The 13,522-nt window shown below is 39.9% G+C and overlaps 1 long non-coding RNA gene across 1 annotated transcript; it reads left to right on the top strand.

Moving 5' to 3' along the window:
* The first annotated feature begins 752 nt into the window (after positions 1–752).
* LOC142351929 (uncharacterized) lies at positions 753–12,761 on the top strand. The gene is made up of 2 exons (XR_012760983.1): positions 753–834; positions 12,342–12,761. It is a non-coding gene; the product is annotated as an uncharacterized LOC142351929 (long non-coding RNA).
* Positions 12,762–13,522: the final 761 nt, after the last annotated feature.

The following is a 13,522-nucleotide window of genomic DNA, read 5'->3' as shown; positions in this document are numbered from 1 at the left end:
TCCTTCAATTTTATCAAGATTTACAACACTACACGTCTAGATTAACTTTTTTGATGAAATCATGTGATATTATTCTTTGCATCTTAAACAGCTTCCTTTAATTTAATTCAGCTCCTTACGTTAAAGTTTTCTTGCCAATGGACAAAAAACGTGATTATTCACGGCTTGCCATTTTTTATGAGCTTCGAAGGACTTCAGAAGAGCTGTCGCGCAAATCTTTTGTTGTCAGAATTAATCGCTTTAATCAATTCATCATGTAAGATCTTGTGCAAAAAAGTGGATATATTAGATGATTTTAGCAGAGAAATGGTTATCTTGCAAGATTCTGGCAGAAAAATGGTTATCTTGCAAGTTTCTGGCAGAAAAATGGTTATCTTGCAAGTTTCTGGCAGAATGAATGGTTATCTTGCAAGATTCTGGCAGAAATCTTGCAAGATTATGCATAATCTTGCAAGATTCTGGCAGAATCTGCCAGAATCTTGCAAGATAACCATTCGAAATCGACTGGGGCATATTCAGGTTATGCTTTAGTCGGGCACTTCTGCAAACTGATTATAAGTTAATTTTGTCAGAAAAGGGTAAAAAAATTATTGAATTCTCCGGAATTTTACACAAAGTTTCTTTAGTAAGCTGATTCAAGAGTTCATTAAATTATGGAAACGACTTATAAATAGGAATGCCCTAAAACGACTCATTTGGAGACTTATTTGATCAACAAAAATGGGAAGCAGTATGAGCATGCAAAGGAATTCTGTGATTCCAAGAATGGAAGATTTCCCGACAGTGTCAACTCCACAAATGAACACTTTTGGATGCTGAGTCGGAAAACTGGATGTAAGTAAAAATTTTTGGCTTTTCCCAATATGCCCCCTCTCTCCCCCACGAAAGTACAGGGCCCAATATATATATATATATATATATATATATATATATATATATATATACCACTTATTTTGAATTTTGACGTAAGACGTGTTCTTTTTGTTGGTTCGGCGCAGTCTCAAATTAATCAGCGATTGCAGTAATAGCGTAATGTAATTGAAAGGCTGGATTTCATAGCTAATGTGTTTTAAGACTAGAAACTAATTTTTCATATCTGATTTTCCTCTTCATCTGATAATTAATTATTTAAAAACAATTGACGGTATTAGTTTTCGTGAAATTTTGGACCGTTAAAATATTAAATAATAAGAAAATGTGAACTAATGCTCTAAGTCAGTCAATCTATACCTCAATTGATAGAAAATAGAGACAAAAGTGTTGTTGAGCAGCGTCAAAACAAGTGAGCCGCCTTGTCTATTTTTTATTAATTTTTTCCCCAAAACAAATTTTTATGACGATTTACGCTATTTTTGTATTAAAAGTTGCGTTGAGATGTGAAGTGACCACGTTTTCTCAACGATGAAAATCCATTCAACGGAAAATACAGGCGTTGAAAATTAAGTGCACAGCTATTAGTCGCATTTCAACACATGTGACTAAAAGTATTCAGCAAAGTTTTTTTTCTTACTCAATCAAGGCATGTCAACTCAAATAACCAAATTTTTATTTGTTTTTCAAACAGATTTCTTTCATGAATTTAATATTGCACGAACAATGTTCAAGGCGATGTTTATCAAAAAGCAAGTTTTTCCAACTTATATATTGTTGGTTAAATGAGAATACAGCTTTTTGTAGAAACGGATGGCCTAGACATCATAAAAATTGCTAAAACTATTTTTGAAAGGGATTTTTAGGTTCACTTTTAAAAATTCATAATTCATACTCCTGATTGAAGTGACCGGTTATCAAAATTCATCAAGCAAAACGATATTACTAAATTTCGGATATTGTTGCTTTATTTACAATTGTTTTTTTGAGTATTCGTTAAGAACAACTGTTCGATACATTTATAATTTGTCTTGATAATACGTTTTACTCTAGTCCGCTGTCAACACAGAGTCATAACTACTTCTATAAACTCAGTACATACAACTGTAGTTCGGGAGTTCAATTCAGATTATATAGCAACGTGTAAGCAATAACGATGATCATAGCAACGTATTAGTATTATCAAGTTCAAGACGACAAGTGAAACTTAGACGGCAAGATTTTTTGATGCTCATTTAACAGGTTTTTTCGTTTGATGTCATTGACGTCGAATCAGTTCCTATTCAATCGGCAATTGTCTAGAAAACCTAAAAATATTAGGCCGAAAACCAGCTTAAACGATACATATAGTGGTTATATTAACTTAAAATTAGGTTATATGAACTTTTTTGGAACTTTCTACGTATATTAGAACGTATCTAAATCTTATTTTAAAGTTTAGAAATACTCGATTCTGATTGGATGAAATTCGTTCATGTACTGCGTAACATCCTCCGGCCCGGAGGAAGATGTTGGGAAAACTGGTACAAGTTTTACAAGCGGTCGGACGAGTGAACCGGTCGCCGTACATAAAACGGCGGAGCGCGCGACGCTATCGGAGCCTTTTCAATATTTTCAATACTTTCTCGGAGTTTTTTCTCCGCTCCAATAAAAATAGTGCCATTGTCCGACCAAATCATGGCAGGTGTTCCCCTACGTGACACAAACCGCTCAACTCCCATAACACAAGAGCTGGTGTCCATGGATGTAACTATCTCGACATGGACAGCGCGAGTAGTGAGACAAGTGAAGAAGAAGCCCCACCTTTTCTCAGTAGTACGGGGGACAGTAACATAGAATGGCCCGAAGTAGTCAACGCCAGTGTTTGTGAAGGGAGGAGACTGGTAAGCAAGTCTCTCCTTAGGTCAGTCAGACATGATTGGTTGCATAGTTACAGCTTGGAATTCTCGGCATCTCAGGCAGTGTGCTTTGATGGAACGCAAAGATGATCTTAGTTTCAGTAATGTATAGTGTTCCTGCACAATTGATCTTAGGTACTCAACGCCCTGATGATAATGCTTTACGTGCGTGTGTTCAAGGAACAGTTTTACAAACGGATGACGTGCATCTAAGATGATTGGGTACTTTACGTTAAACCCAACTTCAATTAACCGCTTGATGCGGCCTGAGGAACGGATTAGCCCATTTGGACTAATAAACGGTGAATGTGGAGCAATTCGGCTACTCCGTTTAACAGATTTATTGTCAAGAAGATCTTTTCTTTCGGATTCAAAAGACTCTCCTTGCACCAAGTACTGTAGATGACGCTCGGCTTCGTCAAGCTCAGTAGGGTCAGTAATGCTACCATCGAGGTTACGGTAGCCGGCATGTTTTGTCAAAAGCCGGAGAACGTATGCGGCAATGCGCAAGTACTTTTGATAAGAACTAAACTTATCAAAGGGAAATAATGAAGGAACGGGAGTCATCTGTTTTTTGACAGATGTAGTCAGAGATACAGTGTCTTCTATAGTCACTGCTTGGTTGACGCCAAGTTTGATGTTATTAATCACTTCTTTGTTCGGTACAAACGGGAAACGTGAATTAGTTAAGAAATTTGGACCTTTCACCCAACTGCTTAGTTGCAAAATCTCAGCGGACATTCCACGCGTGCCAGCGTCAGCTGGATTATCCTTAGTTGCCACGTGTTTCCATTGGTCAACGCTGGTATACTCCAAAATTTCGCAAACACGGTTTGCAACAAAGATTGGTTGCTTTTCATTAGAGTTAATCCATTGGAGAACGGTCGTGCTGTCGGTCCACATGAATACTTGGTTAACAGTTACAGTAAATGCTTGTGTAATTTCCCTTTTCAGTCGAGCGGCAAGTAGAGCTGCTTGTAATTCGAGGTTTGAGACAGTCATTACTTCATTGGCGCCACGCGCGTTTTCACCAAAACAAACGCAAGCTCTGTTTTTTTTGCCCATAGGAGTTTTTACTCGGGCTCGCAGTTCCTGGGAACTCTCACCGAACATATGCAACTCTATATTATCAAAGGGTCCACTGAAGTAACTTCGGGGAATTTTGATTTTTTCAAGCTTTGGTAAGTCCGCACTCCAAACCAAAAATCTTTGAACCATGTCTTGTGGGAGCTCGTCATCCCATTGTTGTCCCGTGACACGCCAGATGTCTTTTAAGAGCAGTCGCGCACCGACGGTAAACGGTGCGACAAGACCAATGGGGTCAAAGAATTTCGAGACAAGACTTAGGACCAAGCGTTGCGTGAGGGACTTGGTGATAGCGCAGCTTGTACCCCGACTCACAACTAAAGTGTCATTAGTGTGGTCCCATTTTAGCCCAAGCATGTGCGATGAATCCTCTTGACATGAAACAATAAGCTTGGGCTCAGTAGATTGAGGAGAACCATTAATTCGATCAGCTAGATCTGGCACATCGCTTACAAACTTTGTAAGCTTGAACCCACCGAGATGGAGAAGATGTACCAATTCCTTTGATCTATTGATGGCTTTCTCAGGAGACTCCACTGAGTCAAGGTAATCGTCCATGTAAAAGTTTTCAAGGACGGCTTTTGCAGCTTCGGGTAAAGCTTGGCATTGTCTCTCGCAGTGCGTTGCAGTGCATAGTTGGCGCATGTGGGTGAGTCTTTAGCCCCGAATATTTGGCGCGTATATTGATACACTACAACGTTGTGAAGTGATGGTTGATCTGATGGTAATACACAACCTGTAGAAGCATTCCCTCGATGTCGGCAGAGACGGCATATGGATGTTGTCGGAAGCGAAGAAGCACATAAAAAAGGTTTTGGAGCAGATCGGCGCCAGTGAGCAAAGATTTATTCAGTGAGGCATCATGAAATTTTGCTGCCCCATTGAGCACCCTACGCACCTTACCCGGTTTGTTCGGGTTTACAACCGGACGGTGGGGTAGGTACCACTCTTTATCGGACCGGTTTTCAACCTTGTGAGCGTCGGGAACTTCAATTACATACCCCTTATTTGGGTCTTCCTTGATGGCACTAGTATACTTCTCTCTAAGGTCTTCATCCTTGGCCAATCGTTTTTCGAGAGATTTTAGTTGCACAAGAGAGGAGAAGTAATTATTTGGGAGCTTGGTGTTGTCTGCTGCCCACAGCTTTCCGACATCGTATCTCAGGCCATTAAGTACGGTGGATTTCTCAAGAATTTCGTGAGCCCTTGCGTCTGCTGCAGATCGTGGGTCGACCTGCTTGTTTGCTCCGAATGATTCAATGTCGTACCATGACTTTACTTGACTTACTAACTCATTGTCATGTTCGATATTCACTTTAAAGCACGTTGAGTTTTAACAAGAACTTGATGGTAACGACCGCTTAAGACCCAACCTATGGGTAAGCCTATGGCAACGGGTGAACGCTTCTCATCGGCAGAGAAGTATTCTAACGGGCAGATGGCATGATAGACATCTTGTCCGAGTATCATCTCAATGTCTTTATAGGAATATGTCAAGGGATCAAGGACTGCTAAGTGTAGGTAAGTCTCTTGCAGGGCCTGTACATTAATTATATCAGAGCCGACGTTCAGACTCTCCTTAACGAAAGGGTTGATGGTAATTGGTTTGAGATCTTGATGTTCTCTTGGTTTCAGAGTAACTTCAACAATCCTAGTGTCAACTACTTCCTCGGTATTAATACCCTTGACAGTAAGCTTTAGTGTTTTACCGTGCAAACCGAATCTATCTGCTGGACTACCGGCCACCCAAGAGTTACTGCAGGCGGTGTCACACAAAACTAAAGCCTTGGTATCTAAACCAGACGAATTGACCAACTGCAATTCCGTTACCTGAAGGAGCCTCTTAACATCGGTAACAGAAGACATTGTTGTGGTCTTATTAGACGGCTGTTGACTAGTGGTTGCTTTACTTTGACCTGTGTTGCCAGAAGGCTAAATGATATTGGAATTTGTTGATTGTCTTGTTGGGAAATTCCTATCTGCTCCATGCAATAGTGTGTTATGCGAACTATTGCACCCCTCTGCTCGGCACTTTCTTGGTTGAGGACACTGGCGGAATGTGTGTTTATCACGTAAGCACGAAAAGCATAGTTTATTATCCGCCGCTAACTTAGCTCTCTGGGTTGGGGTCTTTTCTTTGAAAAATCGACACTCCCATAGCCAGTGGTTACCTTTGCATACAATGCACCGAGAGTAAGTGTTTGTGGAAGAAGATGGAATTTGCTTCTTTGTGTCCCATTTTTGTGAGTTTGATGCAAACACTTTTGAGGCTTTTTTGGTATTGGTTACTGAAGTGATGTTCTCTTCAGGTTTGGCCTTGGTTGTGCTTTGTTTCATAAGGTCATGGGCCTCAGCCTTTTCTTTAAGCCAATCGTTAAAGTCAAGGAGGGTAGGCTTAACCCAGTGCTTCTTAACCGTAAAGAGCGACCAAGACTCTTTCGTGTTTGGTGGTAACTTCTGTACCGCTTGCTTAAGTAGGGAAGCGCTCTTTAAGTCAGCGTCATACGCTAGCGACTTGAAAACTCCAACGAGGCTGGATATTGTTGCAGAATAGTTTATGATGTTATCTCAATTGTGCATCTTAAGAGGCGGAAAAATTATCCAAGTGTGCACTTACGACTGCCTGTGGCTGGCCAAATTTACGTTCCAAAGTCTTTAGTGGATCCTTGTACATTAAACCACAGTAAGCAAACTCGGCTATTGCAATTTGTGCTTTACCCGTGACGAGTGTTATAAGCTATGTCAATTTAACGTCTTCGGTGAGCGACTGCGAGTCAATCGCGTTTTTGAATTGACCATACCACTCATACCACTTTAATGGGTCGCCATTGAAATCTACAAGTTTCCACTCGGGCAAAGGGTTGTTTTTCTTACTTGTTATTGCTTTAGCTAATTCCCTATTCAATTACGCATTGTCTGCTATCGGAGAAGCAGGTGCAGACACCTGCGGACCACTCCAGCTCAACGGAGTGGGCCCCACATAGGGGTATGTTGGCTGAAAAACCGGAGCGGCTAGACCAGGTACAACATTACTAGTAGTCGCGATCAGGTTTTCTTGCTGTGCACCTGATGGTGATTGCATATCAATCAAAGAGGTCGAATTCTGATAAAATCGTAGTGGAACATTAGTGCTTGAGGGTGCGATATGAGTGTGTACCTTTGGAGGCAGACTATTCACGGTGGTTATGTCTTGGTTGACTATTAACGGTCTGTGCTGTGGAAACCGCCAATGACTCATATTTGGCACAAAGTTTTGTCCAAGAGGGATATTGGGCATATTTGGGACAGGAGGGGCAACGGAACATACAACTTTGTGTACTCGGTTATTACTATTCTGAAAAGCGTTGTTGACGAGAAGCTGATTAATCAAAGGGGCGTGTGGGATGGGAGCAGTGAGGTTAGGTACGAAAACTGGGTTCGGAATGTGAAGTTCATTAGTATGAGCGGGTTCGGAGTTGTGCTGTTGAGTGTTTGGATTTGGTGGGGCACTTGGGTGCAAGGGAACGTTTATTACGGGGGCTGGATGATTTGTTGTCGGAAAAGGAGGAAGAGTGGCGTTTGTTGCTCGGGGGACAAAATTAATTTGTTGTCGGGAGCATATCCGTTGGGCCGAATTATTCTTGGGTAGACTTGATGTTTCAGGTCTCCTGGATTGTGAAGTTTGAAGTCGCGCGTTTGGAAATAACTCTGTTTCATTATTTTGATTTTCTTGCGTTGCGAATTGCTTTGGTGGAATAGGCTGTTGAATGGGCGGTGAAGAAGCCCCTGGGGCGTGTACAGAAGGCGGGTGGTTATCTGCGGTTCCTTGTTTAATTATGCTCGGAAGCGCCATGCCTTGTTGGCCTGTTTGGTTCATTTCCTCCCTTTTGTTCGCCTGGTACAACGCCTGTGTGTTAGCAGCAGCCAAAAAATTTTCAGGTGGTGTATAATAGGGGTCAAGTTGCTGCAAAACCTCATTGCTTAAAATGTAATTGCCTCGACAATTTTGTGGAATTGAATGCCTTGAAATGTCAGTGTTATGATCTGCCATTGCTTCCCCGTTATTGTGGCTAGGGCATTCTGGAGGGTCTTTCGTAACCTCTGGTTCACCAGTTTTCTCCTCATTATTAAAACTTAAAGCAAGTGAGGTGTCGATCCAGTCCTGGACAGCTATTTCGCTTTTCAGTGAACTCCTAGCACTTGAAGTTGTTTCAGATTGGCTACCATTAGAAACGGCGTCCAGCAATTCAAATTCTTGCAGAGTGGCCTCCGCCAACCGTTTCCTGTTGTTTTCTTCCAATTCGTCTAATTCCATTTGGTTTTTCTGTTTAGCGAGGCGAATGGCTGCCTGATTTTGTTTTTCAATTTGCTCGCGCTTCATCTTAGCAATTACGTAATCATGTTTACGCTGACTGACTTAGCAATTACGTAATCATGATTACGCTTGACGAGGCCATCAATGAGGGAAGCTAGAACGAATGGAAGCCCTCGGTTCGTGAAACTCACTCACTTTATCATCAGCAGAGTTGATGTAGTTTCGTGCTGAAGTGAGGATCTTGTCGTTCTTAGTTGTCATTGCTTCCAAATAAAACTCTAATGATGGAACAAGTTCACTTGGATCATCTATTTTTCCAGCAAATGCAATCAGGTCCTCATTTTTGTCTACAACAGTCATAAATGCTTCGTTGCACCTTGCTACTAGGCGTTCAACTTTCACTCGCCTACTTTGACTATTTATACAATGAAGAATATCTTCATGTATAGCATGCAATTCAGCCTCACGCTTTGATCTGGCAGCGTACACGTTTTTGACTTTTGATCAAGACTATTAGACATCACGATGTTATTATTTCCAAATACCAGCGAAACTACCACTGCACGCGGTTATCTACTGCACACTCCAAACAAATCAGACCCAAACAAAACAAACCCAACGCAAAAGACACCAAACAGCACACTGTAGACAGTCTGTAAAACAAACCGCCCAAAGAACAGAAAAGGTCGTCGAGCCCACAGTGCCCGACAAAAACAGAAGTGGAGCGCTTACCGCTATGCACTCAGCGCGGAGGGAAGTCAAAAGACACAAGGGAAGTCGAGCGAGCAACGTGCGGCAAAACGGAGACGTTACGGACGGGAAGTCGAGCGAGCAACGCGCGACGAAACGGAGACGTTACGGACGGGAAGTTGAGCGAGCAACGCTCGACGAGACGGAGACGTTACGGACGGGAAGTCGAGCGAACAACGCAAGACGCAACGGGAACGGGACGTACGGGAAAGCGAGCGAAAAAACGTGCAACGCAACGAAACGGGACGGTGGGAAAGAACGGGCGGGAAATGAGGTCGGAAAGAACTATGTTAGCAGACCACAGCAAAAATTCAACCCACCAACCTAGCCGTAACTACAGAACAAACTTAAGTCACACCCTAGGAAGAAGGAGAGAAGCTACTGCAAGACAATCTAATATAGTTCATTATGGGGCTATAACGACAAATTTAACGACAAACTAATTTACGGCAATGCAGTAGTACACTAAAAGGATGAAAAGGTTGAAAAATTTACTAGCCGTAACTCCAGAATAAACTTAAGTCACAACCTAGCAAAACCCAAACCAAAACAAACAATCAGCATACTAGCGATATTAAACATACTACAGCAAAATTGAATAAACTACAATAGTGTATTTGTAGACAAAGACTGTCGGAGAGGTCAATAAACAATCCAGCCGTAACTCGAGAATAAATTTAAGTCACACCCTAGAAGGCAACAAGACCAAACCAACTAGCAATCATACAGGTACACAAAAACATACAGCAGCAAATAAATATACTACAACAGGAGGGCTTGTTAATTAGTAAAGTTGAAAAGTCAAAGAACAATCCAGCCGTAACTCGAGAATAATTTTAAGTCACACCCTAGAAAGTTATAAGACCTAAACAACAAACCAGCATACTAGCATACTCAACATACTACAGAAAAACAACAACATACTTCATCACATATGACATACTACATCGAAATTCGGAAAAAAGCGGAAGAAAACGAAAAGCGGAGTTCTGGGAGAGCGACGTTATTGAAAAACGGAACACGAGAATTGAAAAGTTAAGGGACGAAAAGGACGCGGACGAAACGGTACACAAATGAGCGATGAGAAAAATTATGGGAACTGGATATTTTTTTTGTAGGCCGGAGGTTGTGAAAACTTTCACAACTTTTTCTGTGTATTGAGTTTCACTCAATTAACGAACATTCTTGTTTGAGAAATTGATTTTTTTGACAACTTTGTCAAAATTTTCATGCTTTTGTTCTTTTTTTTCTGTTTTCGGTCAATTTTTTTGCAATTTCTTGAATACGGAACGGTAATCCGCTAAACTGGACGGCTTTATGCCTGAAAGTACGGTTTATCAATATTCGATATTGATTTTCTATGTTTTTTGAATTGCAAAAAAAATTGACCAAAAATTTGCAAAATCGAACAATTTAGTATAATATTCTATGAATTTTCCCTATATCAGAAGTCACTTTTTGATATACGAACCGACTGTATCATTTTTTTCGAATTTTTGGTAAATCTACCAAAAATTTTCAAAATTGATGTTTTTTTCGTCTCAAAAATTTTTTTTTGTTGTGGGCCCCTTACCAATGTTTTCTACAAAGATTAGTTTAGTTCTACTACACCAATGTCAAAAAACATTCATGGGTTGGGTTTCTTGCCGTCCAAGTGATATATCTGATTAATTCAAACAAATCAGCGAAAAAATTCATTAATGTTCTCTCTTACAATTTTTCATGCAGCGATGACTCGTCATTCATGTTTTTTGCGCTAGCTGCCTGATGTTCCGCAGTGTCTCTTTATTGTTGATGCTAGTGGTAGTGGTATGTTTGGTCAGAGTCACTGCCGTCACGTTACAGAATCTGTAGAGGTCAGTTTTGTTGCCCTCGAAAAGAAGCTCATCTGATCCATCTACACAGTCGTCGTGTCCATTGCATAATTGACCCACCTCAATACAAGCGCGGAATTTGCTGATCATGACATTGTTCTCCGCAAACAACTGATCCCTCATCACAGAATGTGCAGTCCACTTCAATTGCGACCCGTCATCTTTTCCATTTAGTCCCGTTTGCTGGTAGTACAGAGAGGTTGCGTATAACTGTTGCGTCTATGTCGACAGCTCACAAAAAATATTCCTCGTAAACCGGGAGCGGCATCATGTTAACTCAGTAAAGTATATAACTGTAGTCCGGGAGTTCAATTCAGATTATATAGCAACGTGTAAGCAATAACGATGATCATAGCAACGTATTAGTATTATCAAGTTCAAGACGACAAGTGAAACTTGGACGGCAAGATTTTTTGATGCTCATTTAACAGGTTTTTTTGTCTGATGTCATTGACGTCGAATCAGTTCGTATTCAATCGGCAATTGTCTAGAAAACCTAAAAATATTAGGCCGAAAACCAGCTTAATCGATACATATAGTGGTTATATTTACTTAAAACTAGGTTAAATGAACTTTTTCGGAACTTTCTACGTATATTAGAACGTATTTAAATCTTATTTTAAAGTTTAGAAATACTCGATTCTGATTGGATGAAATTCGTTCATTTACTGCGTAACAATTTCCATCAAACGGAATTTTCTCTGAACTAAAAGAGATTGAAAAAGTTTTAAAAGAGTTTAAAAATCAAACTTTTTCTCCATATTGTCTGATTGAAACAGGATTTTAAATCTACTGCCAACTTGTATGCTTTAAAATCGGCACTTCATAAGATAACTTTTTAACGGCAGAGAGCTGATTTTTAATAACTTGCAGCTGAATGTATAATCTTAAGGATTATTTGAGTGATGGTGAAAGCTTTTGTCACTGTATTCCTCGATAAACTTTAACAAAATGTTAATTAGGCAGAAATTAAGGAAAACCTGACTGGTAAATAATTACAAAAAATTACATAAATCTCCGTCCTAAAATTATTTGCGGGTTTAATTTATTTTTTGAAGAGTAGCACTAACTCAAATATCTGCTATCGTGGGAAATTGGAAATCTCAACAGTATCTTAGCTTTGAATAGCGATTTTCGCCGAAAGCAAGTTGTAGGCCAAATGAACTTGTTTTTGCAGACAGCGGTGATAAAACATGAACCTAATTTTCAACTAAAAGTGCTATTTATTAAGAAATGAAATCTGATATTATTTATTTCAGAGCTTCAACTTTTTAGATGACAATTTTTTGATAAGTTAAGGTCAGCCAGCGTTAAGGTTTTACAACGTAACATTTGGGGTTTTTTCCTATGAAATTTCTTCTTTCACCAAATGTAGCGTCAAAAACCAGAATTCTTACAACTATAGCGCGCATTTCTTACATTTTTGGAGAATTTCGTATGGTTGACACCTGGACCCGTGGTTTTCGAATGCGTTATTTTAAAATTATTATGATTATATGGTGATAAAATTGATAACAACTAATTACTCATAATTATTCACCAAAAATGTTAACTCCGCATTTTTTCCAGATTTCTTCTGGCTCGGGATCTCGGACAGCCGGGTTGAAGCTAAATGGGAAACTCTGAACGGAACTGACGTCACTCAAATCCTGGTGGACTTCGGCGCCGATTTGGGTGGGGTAAATCTACACAGAAGTATCCTGGTCGCCCATGCATACAACTTTATAGGTTATTGGGACGAACAGCTAACCAACAAGGGTCTGCGTACTTTTTTTGTAGCCGATCGACCCGAGGTGGTTTTACGAACAGTTTGCTTCTTGGAAGGCGGCAATCAATAGTCTAAACGAAAGTGGATCTATATAAGATGAAAAGTATAGATGCCTACTAGGAACTACAGAAACTTTTATTAGAATTTTGCGATCATTAAATATATACGAATTTGATTCTTCTAACAGTTCATTGCAACCACAGCAATTCAAATTTCTCGTAGTTGTTTTTAGCAAAATTTTTTCCGATAGCGCTCCATCCCTCCTTCCCCGTCCAATATAGCCAAAATGATAGACACCTCTTAAAGATTAATGTTTGGTTCCCTCCTTAGATGTTCATCAATTTTCGTGATAACGTCCATGGTATAATAGATTGAATATCATTTTTGCTACAATTTTCAAGAAAATGAAAAAAGTAGAGCCATTTGCAGAGGCCGTGACCCCAAAAAATGAAATATGAACAAGATTTTTATTAATCCTTGCATTATATGCAGTGAATTCCTACTATGAACGTATTCACTTCAAACCTCCGCTTTGTTAAAATTTTTTAAGGTTTATTCAGACGTTTTGTTTTGTAAGGATTCCATTGAATTTGTATTGTTTACCCCTACCGCACTCCAAGTCTGTATCGGTACGATGGAAGTCTAATTCAAGTCCTATTTCGTTTTGAAGTCTTGAGCAAGTCTTAATACAAGTCTTTCAAAATTAGCACGTTGTTTCACTGCAAGTCAAAACTAACCTTCTCAAGAAGAAAAATTGCGATTGAAAACTTCGACTTCCAAAAATGTTGTAACTTGAGGTAATGTTGGCAATTTTTTCAGGTTATTTGTTAACGGTCGGTTAAAAATTGATGCAAATGATCATAAATACCAGAAACATCAGGACAACTATTATTCGGCGTTTTCAGCCATTTTCAGAGCCGAATAACGTCACCATAATGTTACCATGGTTTTTCAGCCGTTTCAACTCCAAATAGCCACTATC

The sequence above is a fragment of the Convolutriloba macropyga genome, chromosome 13 (genome assembly GCF_964194025.1).
Source record: "Convolutriloba macropyga chromosome 13, txConMacr16.3, whole genome shotgun sequence".
Taxonomy (NCBI): Eukaryota; Metazoa; Xenacoelomorpha; order Acoela; family Convolutidae; genus Convolutriloba; species Convolutriloba macropyga.
Note: the sequence above shows the minus strand (reverse complement) of the source record. Positions and strands in the feature narration are given on the sequence as shown.